This window comes from Gossypium hirsutum, chromosome A10 (assembly GCF_007990345.1).
Source record: "Gossypium hirsutum isolate 1008001.06 chromosome A10, Gossypium_hirsutum_v2.1, whole genome shotgun sequence".
In the NCBI taxonomy this organism is placed as follows: domain Eukaryota; kingdom Viridiplantae; phylum Streptophyta; class Magnoliopsida; order Malvales; family Malvaceae; genus Gossypium; species Gossypium hirsutum.
This window is the reverse complement of record NC_053433.1, coordinates 26,696,126-26,712,360: the sequence shown is the minus strand read 5'-3', so window position 1 is coordinate 26,712,360 and position 16,235 is coordinate 26,696,126. Positions and strand designations below refer to the sequence as shown.

Here is a 16,235-nt window from a genome sequence, read left to right as displayed (position 1 = left end):
AATTCACCTGTAACATTGAGTACCGATACCTTCTAAAAGGGTATTGATTTTTTTTTTGTAATTAATGCATATTTCAGTGACGATTGGAGTAGAGACATCGATACCTAGTAAAATGTATCGATATTTTTTTTCATTGTTTGAAAAATCATGAAAACATAATGTCAATTTGGTATCTATTTTAGAATGGGTATCGACATGTTCAATACTATCGATACTAGGCCAAAAATTTTAGCCTGGAGCAATACTTACTTTTTTAAAAATAGTTTTAACATGATTAAAAATGTTTGATTTAATTGAATCCATTTCAAATTTGTTTTATCAATTTGTTCAACTTAACTTTTATTCAAAAACACTTTAATTTGTTATATCAAAACATATTATCAAATAAGGCTTAGTTTAACAGATTGGTTGATAGTAATAAGGACTAAACTGAATATATGTGAAAGTATAATATAATGTTATAATGTAAAATTAAGCTACCATATGTTGGATAAATATACTCATGATGAAAATAAAAGTGAATTGTGATATTGGCTGATAATAAAATATGAAATGAATACCCTATTAACTATTCGGGCAGAGCTGGATATAATATGCCATAGGATAGAAAAAGTTTAGGGTTACTTAGACTACGAGTCGATGAGGCACTGGGTGTCAATTTACTTTGATTATACCGGTGAGATAGTTAGTGTCAAACTTGTTGATAGCACTGGGCGCAACTATTTGCTTTGAATTTATTCGATGAGGCACTAGATGCCAAACTGGTGTGTTGGTTGGATCCGTGTATCTATCTGAGTCCGAGTCATGTTAATAGGACAATAAATGGTAAAAATGAAATATTTGGTATTTGAAATGACAAATGATGTGAAATGGAAGTAAATGTGAAATGAAACATTATATTGTGGAATGAGTTTGGAACATTGATTGATTAAGTACAATGAATCCATGAATTTGGAAATTGAGATGGAATATGTTTTGGATTTTGTATTATGAAGCGAAGTGGTAATTAACATTAAATTGACAATTGATATATATTTTTGGTATAAAGATGAATTGATATGAAATGAGAATGAAGTTTATATGAATTAATATGAATTTGATTAAGAATTCAACTATGAAATGAAAAATAATGTCTGACATTAATTTGAAATGGGATGTATTGTAGGTAAATAGATTATATGATATGATTAAGATGGTGAACTGATTAAATAATTATTTGTTTTACGAATGATAATGTTGAAGTAAGTAAATTGAAATGTTATATGATTGAGTTACTATATAGTATGATAAATGTTGAACTCACTTTTTTATATTTGATTTGCCATGATAGATAAACTTTACCAAGCTAAGTAACATGTAGTGCATAACTATACCCTGAGGTAAGTTACTTGGTTTTAGTACTTGTGAACTTACTAAGCATTTGTAATGCTTACTCCATTGTTTCCTTTTTCCTATAGTGTCAACTTGCGAAATGTGTCAGGCATATCGTCGATAAGCTCACATTGTTCACTATTTCGGTATTGATTCAGTAGACTTTCTATCATTTAAAACTCGGTATTACGGCATGTATATAGGCGATTCATTTTTGGTCGATCTTGAATGTTGATATTTTGGTTCTTGATTGTGGTTTGTGTTTTGAATGGTTATATGTTATGTATATAGGCTGTGTTTTTGGATCAAGAGTTTTAAAGTTAGGTTTTGAAAGTGGTAAAGTTTGGACTTGGCTATTATGTAAGTTTTTTCTAAAGATTAATTGGCATGTTTGATGGAATGAATGTTATAAATGAATAGTTGAGATGTAATAGTCCGTTTTTTAGTGGTGTCGAAAATAGTGGTTTCGGGGCCACCAAATTCGACAAGTAAGTTCGTAAGTATTACTATTTAATATTTACGAGTCAAATATGGTTTTTAAAAGGTTTTCAATTTGATAATTTATGTATAAGCGATTTATAAAGTTCAAGTAGTAAGACCCTAAGGTCAAGTTATTTTAGAAAATGAGGTATCGAGACCTTATTTTTATGAACCGAGCTATAAATATTTTTATAAATATTTACGAGTTTCATTAAGGAGGTATTAAAGTTTCGTTGAAAAATTTTAATGTTTACGAGTGTCAATAGTTAATTAATTAAAAAGGACTAAATCGTAAAAAATGTAAAATTTGATCACTATTTGATTTGAGTGATTGAATGGTTTATTGAATAAAGGAAAATTGACTTAAATGGTAATTAAAGCATTTAAGGAGTTAGTGGACTTTATGTAGATTTGGTGATATATTTAATTATTAGCCAATGTTAAAATGGTAATTTGATAATTAAATTAAATAAAATAAAACAAAAATCCATTATCATCTTTTACATTTCTTCCTTCACCGAATTCTAATGGAGAAAGAAGCCACTTTTGAGCATGGAGATTTCAGCAACCTGAAAAGATTGCATGGAAGTCCTTTTGGTCCCGTTTCTAATAATTTTTATGTTTTTGAGATCATTGTAACTAGGTCCAGCTAGCCCGTACTTTCGATTTTGAAACTGTTAAAGCTTTTGAATGTTTCTATTGATGAATCTAGTGGTTTTTTTATGTTAAATTATGAATTTGAAATATTATTTGTTATTTAAAAGTCTTTTGTTAAGTGATTTTGATGAATTTATCGTTTATGGACTAAATTGTCAAAATAGTAAAAGCAAAAGGATTTCATGTGAAATTTTTGCAAAAATGGGTTGAAATGGGTACCATGAATATTCGGCTGATATGAATTGGCAATAAAAATGGTTAATTTGCATGTTTTAGGCTTGAGGACTAAATTAAATAAAAGTAAAATGTTAAGGGCAATTTTGTAAAAAATGTTAAAATGAATAAATTGTATAAAATAAGTTGTTTGACCATCTAAACTTATAAATTGAATGAAATTATTAATTTAGATCAAGATCGAGTGGAAAATCGAGGAGAATAAAAAATTACCAAAATGCCCCAGTACTTTAACATTTCTGCAATTTAACCAGGTAAGTTCGTACAAACTGTATTATGTATAATATTGATTAAATTGAATGTTAATATATGATTCTGTTGAAAATGAATCAATAGATATATGTTATTATAAATTTATCATGTTATGAAACGACGTAAATCCAACGAGGTACAACGCTTATCAAGCTCTATTTGAACCTTAGGAATTCGTAGGATACAAATGACATATCATTAGGGTTTATATGTTTTGGGTGCTAGTCTTGAATGTCTTGTTGATGGTTGAGTTGCGACATTTGTTGCGGATACTCGACAGCTTGTGGAGCAGCGCCTTGTAGCTACGTTCTGACCGACAATTTGTATGAGCAGACCCGAGTTACCATGTTTCGAGTGCTGGTCTTGAATGTCCTACCAATGGCCGAGTTTCGATATTTTTTACGGGTACTCAATAGCTTGTGAAGCAACACCGTGTAACTACGTTCCAACCGACAACTCGTGTGAGAAGGCCCATTTCACAACTCGTGTGAGCATATATGGAAAGGAAAGGATAGACTGTGGTTATATGTTTAGCACACTTTGTGAGAGCTATCTCGCATATCCAACGGTATTCTAAACGGCTCAACAAGCATGAAAAATGAAAGGAAAGGTATGTGTTCAATATGAACCAAGACATGTATGTATGAAAGACTTTGAAATGGTGAGCTACATGGAAAATATGTTATGTTGAGATGGATGATAAATCCAATTGAATCACGCTCAAGTATAATGGTTGTCCACGATAAATCCATATGAATTATGTTTCAATGAACTAGCATATGTTGCTGATATGCTTAGGCTTATGCCAAGCTTGTGGATATGACTGATATTTGTGATTATGCTTGTACTATGCATATGAAATGGGTAAGAAAAGAGAATGAAATGGTAAGTATGTAATTGAGATGTATTATGATGTTATAAAAGGTTTAATATGATAAATGATGTATTTATATGTGAGCAAACTGCTTATGTTATAGATGAATCTACCTAAATCATGGATGAATACACTGAGTTGGGAATTAATAATGTTGTTTAGGCTTATGATAAGTATTGGGAATGGAATGGAAAGTAAGTGAATAAAAAGATATATAAGCTCATAAAAAGATTGATGATTATATATTATTTCTTATGAAATCCTGTCATGTTAGGAATGGTTAATATGTATGCGACATTAATGAACTTACTCATTTATGAGTTGATGTTTATGGTTGATAGGCATTGGAATAGGTTTATATTTAACCTATAATGTTCATTATTGAAATGTAATATTATGCTTATGGTTTACACGAGCTTACTAAGCATTCATTACTTATGTGATTGTCTTTCTCTTACTTTACAAATTATCGAAAGCTTGATCGGGTTGGAAGCTAGTCGAAGATCCATCAGACTATCCATCAAATTTATTGGCAGATTTTGATGTTTTTAAGTCATGGTTATAATGACATGTATAGGTATTTTGTGCTTAATGATATAGCCATTACTTTTGGCTTGTAAATATTGTTTATGACTGATGACATTTTGGCATTTTTGGACTTGATGGCTAATGTTGAAATGGTTTAGTGATAATATGTTTTGCATGGCCAAATTGGTATGCTTGTGTGTGATATTGGGATGAAATGTTACTTTGAATTTGTGAAACTTATGTTACTTTGATGCCTAATGATTGGTGTTTATATGATCAAATTGATGCATGGTTTTATGGTCAAAATGGTATGTGTTGGCATGTTAGCAAAGTGATCATTTAAGGCACGTTTTGGTATGTATATATATTGGATGTTGGAACCATTTGGTAGTGGCTAGTTTTGCATCATTTATATGGTTTTGATACATGAGAGAAGTGGTCCAAATGGTAAAGTTAATTTGCTATGGCATGAACCTAATATGGTAAGTTGGTATGTGTCAATTGTGGTATGTTTTGGTATGGAAACAAGTTAATTGATAAATGGTTAAATATGCACAAGTTTAGGTATGTTCAATGTATGTGTTTGAGGTGCCTTTATGGCATATTGGTTGTATGAAAAAATATCATAATGATCTAGTTTTTAATGCATGTTTTAAGTACATTTTGAATGCTTGGATACAGGTGCAAATGGCTTGTGTGTGTAAACATGTTTTGGGTGAGAGAATTGGCTTGAAAATGACCTATTTCTTGTCCATACGGCCTAAGACACTGGCGTGTGTCTCAACTGTAACATCTCGAATTAGGGTCTAGTCAAAATAGTGGTTTCGAGACCACAAATCCGAAGTAGAAATAACTAATTTATGATTATTATGAGGTCTATGATATAATTGCATGCTTATGTGAAAATTTCATGAAGAAATTTAATAGAAAAAGTGTCCAATTTCACATTTAGGACTAAATTGCAAAAGTTGCAAGATGTGAGTTCTAGAAGCTTAAGCATGAAATTTCCATGGATTGTTAATTAGAGGTCATTAAATAGCAATTTTCCCAATTTCTATTTTTATGGATCAAAATGGGCATGAATAGGAAAAATTTGAAAGGAAGGCCTTAAGGACATTTTTATCATTTGGTTAATAAAAGAATAAAAAGGGAAAAATAAATCAAACATTGTGTCCATCTTCCTCCTCCTTAGCCGAAATTCTCAAGGAGCCATAGCTAGGGTTTTGTTCATCCTTTCAAGCTCGATTGTAAGTACACCCTAGCCCCGTTTTTAATGTTCTTTATCTAGCAATTTCTACCATTATTTTAAGCTAGGGTTCATGTTCAAAAACTTAACCCTGTGTGACATGCATGTATTTTGGTGTTTAATGGAGGAATATGAAAGTTTGATACATGATAAACATCTTTTACTAAGTGGTTTTTCATGAAAACACCTAAAAATGACCTTTTTGTAAAAGTTGTAAAATAGGTGGTTAAAAATCTGGTTTGAAAGAAAATATGGGCTGATATGAGTATGATATAAGTTTGGCTAGGCTTGGGTATCAAAGAAAATGAACACATTTCATTTTATGAGCCTGGGGCTAAGTTGTAATTATGTACAAGTTTAGGGGTAAAATTGTAATTTTGCCAAAGAATGATTTATGGACTATTTTGAAAAATGTGATAATTAAATAAGAAAAATTTGCTATTATAGATCAGGAAAAATGAAGTCCGGACCTAAACCGAGGAAAGAACAAGGTTGTGGACTAAATCAAATAATAGCCATATTTTGAATACCGAGGTAAGTTCGTGTGTAAATAATGCAACGTTACATTATTATGTATTTAATGCTTTACTATTGCATGAACTGTATAATTGTTTTTGTGGAATTAATTAATGATGACTCGATGATGAATCGACGAAGTTTGATATCTCAAAACCCCAGTTGAACCTTAAGAATAGTTAGGATACAAATGTCATGACATTAGGGTTATGTGTAATCCCATGTAAGACCATGTCCAGGACATGGCTTTGGCATCGATATGTAATTTCGTGTAAGACCATAGCTAGGCTATCGGCATCTCAATGTGATCCCATGTAAGGCCATGTCTGGGACATGGCATTGGCATCCATATGTGATCCCATGTAAGACTATATCCGGGATATGGTATTGGTATCCTACCATGTGTATAAGAATTCCTGAGTATCCTTTAGTATTCTAAGTGGTTCAACGGGCAATCCAACGATTATGTCAAAAATATGATAAGGTATGATCATGTTGAAAGAATATAGGTACGTACACAAAGCTCAGAAACATTGAGATTATGAATCGATGAGTCCTCGAAAGAAGTGAATGAATGAATTATGACCATGAGTTTATTGTAAATTATGTAAATGGCATGACTTAAAATGTACCCATGATACTTGATGACATTGTGATAAATATTATTGTGTTATGTGGATAATATTGCATGGTTAATATTGTTAATTATTTACATGCAAACTTACTAAGCTTTATGCTTACTCCCATTTCCTTTCTATTTTCTTATAGTATCGCCAAGCTAGCTCCGGGATCGAAGAGCGTCGGAGCTCGATTCACACTATCAAACTAATCTTTTGGGTATAGTGAACTTAAGTATTTTGAGTATGGAATGTATAGGGACTTGGTCTTTTGTTATATGTCATATTGGTTTAGCCAAATGTGTTGGCTTATGACAATATTGATTTATTTTGTATAAGGCCATGAGATGTGGCTCATATTGATTATTGGGTTGTAAACCTATTCATATATGCATGCATGTGCCTAGGCAATTGTGATGTGGTTGGTTGTTGTGAGTATGTGATGAGATGTGTTGAAGCTATGAATGTTTGTTGATAGAATTGTGAGTGAATGGCATGATGACAACTAAGGCATGAGCATGTTAAATGAAAGTAATCTACAATTCTTAGTACATACAAATTTATAAAATTTGGCTTGACCAAGTATGAAGTCTTATGCATGTTTTGGTAAAGATGAAATAATCATGGTCATGTCTTGTTTATGTAAGTTTAAGTACTCAATTATGCCATGTTTAATTGCCTTTAAAGTCATGTATGTGTTTGTGTAAATAAGGGTGGCAATTGGCTTGGAAAATAGCCTCAAAGTTGTCCACACGGATAGACACACAGTTTACCCCATGGGCATATGATCCAACCATGTGTCCCCTGCACCCTAATTAGGCAAAACAAAATGCCCAGTAGTAAACACACAAGCAGAGACACGACCGTGTGTCTCAGCCGTGTGAAGGATACGGCCTTAAGACATGGGCATGCTCCCAGGCCATGTGAAGTCTGCACTTAATTTTTGGAATTTAATTCACCACACGGCCTAAGCACATGGGCATGTGTGTAACACCCCTTACCCATACCCGAGACCGGGATAGGGTACAAGGCGTTACCAGACACATACTTAGATATTTTTGGAAGATACAGGTTATAAAATTTTGTTCTAATTTAAAATCGATCAAACAACATCATAGTGTCCCAATTATGGACCTACGAGGCCCAAAACATATATTAAAAGCGATCCGGGACTAAACTGAGAACTATAGAAAATTTTAGTAAAATTACTAGGGTTATGCCTCACACGTCCGTGTGGAGGCAAAGCACACGGGCGTGTCACGCCCGTGTTTCACCCGTGTTGAATTATTTGGATTTTTTTATTTCAAACCTACAGGGGTTTTCACACGGCCAAGCACATGCCCGTGTCCCTCACACGGCCTAGACACACCCGTGTCCAAAAACCCAAACATTCTGTTTATGACGTCATCACTCATTTTGAGGCACACGGCCAAGGCACACGCCCGTGTGCTAGGCCGTGTCCTCCACACGGTTGAGACACATGGCCGTGTCTCTACCCATGTGTTTACTACCATGCAGTCTGACCTAAAATTTTAGGTGTAGAGGACACACGATCAGACAACACGCCTATGGGGCTGCCTGTGTGTCACACACAGCCTAGACACATGCCCGTGTGCCTACCGTGTGGACCTTTTTAGGCTATTTACCAAGCCTTTGGTCACCCTCTATCATCCATACACACTTAAAGACTTCAATGGTATTTAACATGGCCTAATCATACTCTTAAACAACCTTAGCATAACCCAATTGCATGTCAACCTCATCTTATCGATTTAGTACATGCTAAATTATCCATTTTGTATTAGGGATTAACATAGCACATTTTACATTTAGGCCATGTTGTAAACATATACCATTAGATGCTGTGTCCACTCTCAAATTATTAGGTTCCATTTCAATCATTCATTCATGGTAACCCTCATCATCACATCTAATGAAACAATTAAACATAAACATGCATCATTGGTAGGTTTACTACCTACATCAATATGAGACATATCTCATGGCCATATACAAAAGAATAAGTATACCATTTAGGCCCTTACATTGGCTAGCCAAATGACACATATAGCAAAATAACCAAAAATCTTATACATGCCATTAAACAAAATGAAAGTATCTATATACCAAAGCAGGACAAGTCGATAGTGTGTTGATTTTCCAACTATCTTCTAATCTTCACGAGTCCACGAGCTCTGTAAGACAGGGTAAAGAGAAGGGGTAAGCATTTATATGCTTAGTAAGTTCGGATAACTGGAAAATAAACTTACCGGTTAATTAGCAGACAACCATATTTAGGCAATAATTCCAACAAGCATGAAATAGTTTCCCTATCACATACACTCAATCATCAAGTTAGTTTCATAACACTACATCATGTCATTAGTCTTAGATGAGCTCATCAATTCAACATTTCCATTATTTATTTCTGATGTTAATCCCATTGAATTTCTCAAAAATCTCGATGGATAGTTCAATTACCGTCAAGTCACACAAGTGATCATCTCGAGTACGCACTCTCGTGAACCTTACATCTTACGGCAGGATTACCTGTCTAGGCTAAATCCCCCATAGTAATAACTAATAGAGAAATGTCGTGATGACCAATCCAAGCTAAATCCCTTTTAACGACAATTGCTCTCATAAGCTCGAATCTGAATTGCCAGTCCAGGCTAAATTCAGTCCTCAAATTGGATTACTCGTCCGGGCTCAATCCTTAATGCACCCATATTCTTTAGGAGGCTCAATCACTCAAGGAACACCCGTTCGGGATAGATCCTTTCCATTTTGAGATCTTCAGATTACCCGTCCAGGCCAAATCCTTTTCTGCAATATATGCAGGATCTCATGTCATGTAAGCCATAATTTATCCATCGGATTTCCCTTTCTATTTCAACCAGGACATTTATCATCTTTTCAATTACACTGCCACATTTCATGGATTATCATGCAACAAATATCTAATTTTTCATACATTCAAGAAAATGCATATTTAAGTATATGAAGAGTTTACTTCGAGTTATACGAACTTACCTGGTAATTGCTTCAGTTTCGTATTTCGGTTATTCCGAAACCTTTCGTTTTCCACAGTCGACCTCTGGAATTGGTTACTCGGGGTATATATCAATAAAATTTGACTATAAATACATCACATCTTTCATTTTAAGATTTAAAACCCACCTCGGGCAAAATGGCCAATTTCCCCTAACTTTTCACACTTTTACAATTTAGTCCTAAGGCTTGTATAATGAAATTTATGAAATTTCTAAGTTACCCAAGCCTAGCTGGATATTTTTCTTGCCTATAGCAGCCCATATTTTCTTTTATTTCACATTTTTCTATCCATTTTCACAACTTTTACAAAATGGTCCCTTAAGACATTTCCATGAAAAACTACTTAGTAAAAGTTGTTTACTATCCTTTAAACTCTCATATTCCTCCATAAATCATCAAAACACAAACATATCATGCATGGGTAAATTTTTTAACATCAACCCTAGCTTGAAATATGGGTAGAAATAGAGAGCATGTTACGAGGATCTAAAAAATACAAAGAACGTTAAAAACAGGGCTAGGGAGCACTTACTATTGAGCTTGAAAATGTTGAAAACCCTAGCTATGGAGACCCTTATAATTTCGGCAGCATGGAGAAGAAAATGGGCTGATTTTAACTTGATTTTTCCCTTTTTATTTAGTTTATTACCAAATAACCAAAATGCCCTTCTTTACTAAACTTCCAAAATTTTCCATGCATGCCCATTTTTGTCCAAAAACTTAGAAATTGGGAAAATTACTCTTTAACGACCTCTAATTAATATTCTAAAGAAATTTCTTCTAGAATTTGAGTTTTGCAATTTATTCAATTTGGTCCCTAATTTCCAATTGGACACCTTACACATAGAATTTCTTCATAAAACTTTAACACATGCTTATTTTCATATCCTAGACCTCAAAATGATCATAAAATGATTATTTTAACGTCATATTTGTAGTCCCAAAACCACTATTTTGACTATGCCCTAATTCGGGATGTTACAGTGTGACTTGGCCGTGTGACCTAAATTGTGTTGATGATGTCATAAACAGAGAACTTGGGCTGAGAACACGGGCATGTCCCAAGCCACACGGGCGTGTGTGACCACAAGGCCGACCCACACGGGTGTGTGACCTTATTTCATGAAAGTTTTCTAAGTTTTCCCAAAGTTTTTTAAATTTTTCGGTTTAGTCCCAAACAATATGATAAACTGTAATTTATACATATTTTTACCCCATGCTTAACGCATTTTATGGATGATTTTTCCTTAGAATTGGTGAATCCGATGCTTCTAATGCCTTAATTTCATTTTTTATATTTAGGTGAGAATAGAAAAGCGAAAGGAACGAGAAATGGGCCAAAAACGGAGAAAATGGGCCAAAGTACAAAATCAACAAGGCTTGGACTTCCTCACACGAGCAGACCACACGGCTGTGTCAATCTGGCAGAATCAAAGCACGACTCACACGGGCGTGTCCCTGTTGAGCCCAAGTTGAGTCCAATTCAGAAAAGGCTAATTTCAAGGGTTTTTAGGCATTCTAAAGCCTATAAATACACCTTAAAGGAAGAGGAAACAGACACACACAGAGAATGAGGCAGGGAACTACTCAAGGGAAGCCGATTGATCCATCTCAGAAGCCGGATTCACCATCAAGACTGAAGATCTCCCCTCAATTTCCCTTCAGGAGTTTTAGGTTTTCTTTATGTTTTGTATTCATTATTCTTCTGAGATGTTTTATTTTTAGTTATGAACTAAATCCCCTAAATACCTAAGGGGAATGAAACCTAAGACGAATCTTGTTATTATTTTCTGAATTGTATGATAAATATTTAACTTGTTCTTAATTATGTGTTCTTAATTCTTGCTTTGATATCCCAGGATACTGATTCAAGATAAGCTCTTATTCAGAGGAGGAATAGACCCTGTCTAAGAGTACATTTTTCATAATTAAGCAGAGTTGATTGCGCGCCTAGAGATAGGGTGACAAGATTTTGCCGGATTAGGGTGAAACCTAATAAGGGGATCCATAGATCGAGTTAATGCAACCCTAGGGTGTTAATTAGAGAAAAGTTTCAATTATTCAATCTAGGGATTAGACGTTATTAGTCTTGAATAGGGATAATAACATAACTTAGAGATCTCTACGGAACAAGTTAAATGAATAAATCATCCGATTCAGAGTCAAAATAACAAGTGAAGTCTAGGTGGATTTTTCCTTAGGTATTATCTTAATTTAATCGTTTTTCCAAAAGTAATTCCCCAATTCTATTTTCTGTGCATTCTTAGTTTAAATAATTAGTTATTTAAAACAAACCCCCTTATTCTTAGGCTAGATAATAAAAAGATAGTCATTACTAGTACTTTTAGTTCCTTTGGGTTCGACAATTCGGTCTTGCTAAAACTATACTGCTGTTCGATAGGTACACTTGCTTATATCATGATAATAGTTAGTTTCAAGAATGATTTATTATAAATATTTAAAACCTGTCACACGAAAATCGCGATCAAGTTTTTAGCATCATTGCCGGGGAACTAAGATATTAGGAACGCTCAATTTTTATTACTTTAGCCATTTATTTTTCTTACAAGTTAATTTTACTTTATTTTTATTATTATATATTAATTTACTTTTTTTAACGCCCCGTACCCGAGACAGTCGCCGGATTCGAACACGAGGTGTTAACAGACTTAATTCATTACTTAAACAGCTCAAACAATTTATTTTTAAAATTTCCAGTCAAGCTAGCAATCTGCGTCACTGTTGCTTAAAAATTCATATCTCGAGTTTTGAAACTCGAAATCCAATTACGTAAATTTTCCCTGAAACTATACTCATATATATATTTAATAACTTTTTTATAGAATTTTTGGTCAATCGAATTAGAACATTTTATTAGTTAAATTCCCCCTATTTCAGGGTTCGACTGCTCTGACCTCTGTATATTACGAATCAGATATCTCTCTATACAGAATTTAAATGACTATGAAGTTTGTTTCTATTAAAACTAGACTCAATAAGGAATATGTAAATATAAAGAATGACTTCTAATTATTTGTTTACAATTTATTATGAATTTTTAAAGTCAGAATAGGGGATCCAGAAATCACTCTGGACCTGTTTCACAAAAATTAAAATATCTCATAAAATATAATTTATATACCTATTTTGTTCAATACATATGAAAATAGACTCATTAAGCTTAAATTTAAAAACTTACTCATTATTTAATTCCATTTCTACTATTTTTAGTGATTTTTCAAATTTACATCACTGCTGCTGTCAAATTCTATTTTATGGCAAATTTCACTTTACTAAGGATTTTCATGGACTAAATAGCATTTTAAACATACATAACATCATATATGACTTAGATTGGCCATTCCAATGGCTAATCATTTACAAACCCTTTTCTTACCAAACCATAACCATATCATAAGATCAATTACACAAAGTGAGTGTTTTGCCATACATGCCACATTCAAAATACACAAGCCATTTTACCAATTTAAGCCTTCGGATAGTATGAACGAGTCTTCGACCTATCCCGATTCTCAAGCCAGCTTGTCAAAACTACAATGAAAGAAAATGAGGGAGTAAGCACAAATGCTTAGTAAGTTCACATGCAAATAGCAAGTAACATAATCACACAATCTCACATAAAACATCATTTTCATAAACAACACCAAGACATTCATGTTTCATTTACATTTAATATCTTCCTACGATTTCATCATACCAAGTTTTCAACCCGAGGGTTTAAGCACATACTTGTCAAATTTTCTCATTTACCACACTTACCAACATGTCACCTTCGTTTTAGGCCTTCTTCTTATTCACTTAAGATTCACCTGTTGAACACATCGGAATATAATTCGAATACGCGGATCTCATGAACATAAGAGCCATACCCGCAGCTAGACAACCTCAATAGCCTACGGAACTTATGTAGCCAAGCTACCATGTAACCCGCACATAAGTGAACTCAGACTCAACTCAACGAGCTCGGGCGTTCGCATCCATAAGTGAACTCAGACTCAACTCAATGAGCTCAGATGCCTAGTTACATCTCACGAACTCGGACTCAACTCAACGAGTTAGGAACTCAACCATCCTAGTGACATGTCACTTGTATCCTAATCTATTCCCAAGGTTCAAACAGGCATTTTCCTCAATCACACATCTTTGCCGTCTTCCACGGAATATCGAAATCGATACTTCGGTGATAGTTCATACTCATCAAGTAATTCACATAATTACATATTATTCAACAATAACCACAAAGCATAATATTTCATGATAATAATCAGCATCATATCATATAAACAACATTAAATTGCTTAAAATGACAATTATGTTACTACATTTACACATGAACTTACCTCGGTATAAAATTATTAGCAATCGAGCCTATTCTTCGTAAACTTTGTTTTTCCCTCGATCGCGACTTGAATCTCGTTTCTCTTGATCTATAATGCCAAATTAATCTTATTTAATACATACATTCATCAAAACAGCATTTAATATGAACTTTTGCAAAGTTACATTTTTGCCCCTAAACTTTTGCATAATTACACTTTTGCCCCTAGGCTCGAGAATTAAACTTCATCCCTTATTCTTATGTTTTATTACATGCTGATCATTTTTCCCTTCTATGGCAACATCAAATTCACACTCTAACATGTACTTATGACTATTAGGTATTTTTACCGATTAAGCCCTTTTACTCGTTTTCGCTTAAAACCGAGTAGTACAAGTTGCCTAACATAATTTAAAACCTCATATTCTATCATAAAACACCAAAATACACAAATTTTACCTATGGGTATTTTTCCAAATATGAACCCTAGGTTGAATTATTGCTAGCATAAGCTTAATCGAGCTACCGGGATTCCAAAAACGTAAAGAACATTAAAAACGAGGCTTGGAATCACTTACTATGGAGCTTGAAAGGTTGAAACAAACCCTAACCATGGAGAACCCTTGAAATTTCAGCCTAATGAAGAAGATGGACAAAAAATTGGCTTTTAATTTTGTTTTTAATTCATTTTAATAACTAAATGACCAAAATGCCCTTACTACTAAACTTTCCAAAAATTCCATCCATGTCCAATTTTTGTCCATAGACTTAGAAATTGGTCAAATTGCTATTTAAGACCTTCTCATTAATATTCCAAAACAATTTCATACTAAAAACTCCTAGAATGCAAGTTTTGCAAATTATTCGATTTAGTCCCTAATTTCAATTTAAGCACTTTAGGCATAGGATTTCATCACGAAATTTTCACACAATCATGAAATCATATCATAAACATCAAAATAATTATAAAATAATTATTTCTATCTTGGATTTTTGGTCACGAAATCACTATTTCGATTAGGCCCTAATTCGGGATATTACACTTTTCTTTTCTCTTGGCAGGTTTTTATAGTTTATGACTAGAAGAAACCCGTCAGGACCACTACTTTTTGACGAAGAAATCGATCGTACAGTTCTTAGAAACCAAAGAGAAATAAGGCGAAGCCTACGATACACAGAGAACGAGCAAGAGGACGATACTCAAACCCCAACCGAGGAGATGGCTGAAAACCAAGACAATCAGCTACCTCCTGCGATACCCGTTGAACTAGCAAATCAGAATCCTGCTCCTCGTACTATGTATGATTATGCTAAACTGAATTTAACAGGAACTGAGTCAAGTATAGTTAGGCCTGCTATTGCTGCAAATAATTTTGAACTGAAACCTAACACAATTCAAATGATACAACAGTTTGTTCAGTTTGATGGTTTGCAGGACGAGGATCCCAACGCTCACTTGGCAAATTTCCTAGAATTTTGCGATACATTTAAAATCAATGGCATTTTTTATGATGCCATACGTCTTCGGTTGTTTCCCTTTTCATTAAGGAATAAAGCTAAAGAGTGGTTGAACTCGTTACCACGAGGGTCAATCACTACTTGGGAACAAATGATCGAAAAAATTTATTAAAATATTTTCCACCGGCTAAAACAGCCAAATTACGTAATAATATCTCTTCGTTTGTGCAGATGGACTTAGAAACTTTTTAAAATGCATGGGAGAGATATAAGGACCTACTGCGAAGGTGTCCTCACCATGGATTACCTCTATGGTTGTAAATTCAAGCATTCTACAATGGTGCGAACCCCTCGACAAGGCAAATGATTGATCCAGCAGCCGGGGAAACCATCAACAACAAAACACCTAAAGAGGCTTAAGAATTTATTGAAGAGATTTCACTGAATAACTATCAGTGGCAAGTCATGAGGACTAAGCCAACTAAAACAGCAGACATTTATAACGTCAATTCGGTTATTATGCTGTCAAACCAGGTAGAACTTCTAAATAAAAAGATTGATGGTTTACTTGGTTCTACTCAGGTACATCTAGTAATGAGGTGCGAGGAG

The 16,235-nt window shown here is 33.8% G+C and overlaps 1 non-coding gene across 1 annotated transcript; it reads right to left on the bottom strand.

Moving 5' to 3' along the window:
- Window positions 1-15,825: 15,825 nt before the first annotated feature.
- LOC121208737 (small nucleolar RNA R71) lies at window positions 15,826-15,931 on the bottom strand. The gene has a single exon (XR_005903864.1). It is a non-coding gene; the product is annotated as a small nucleolar RNA R71 (small nucleolar RNA).
- Between the last annotated feature and the right edge of the window lie 304 nt (window positions 15,932-16,235).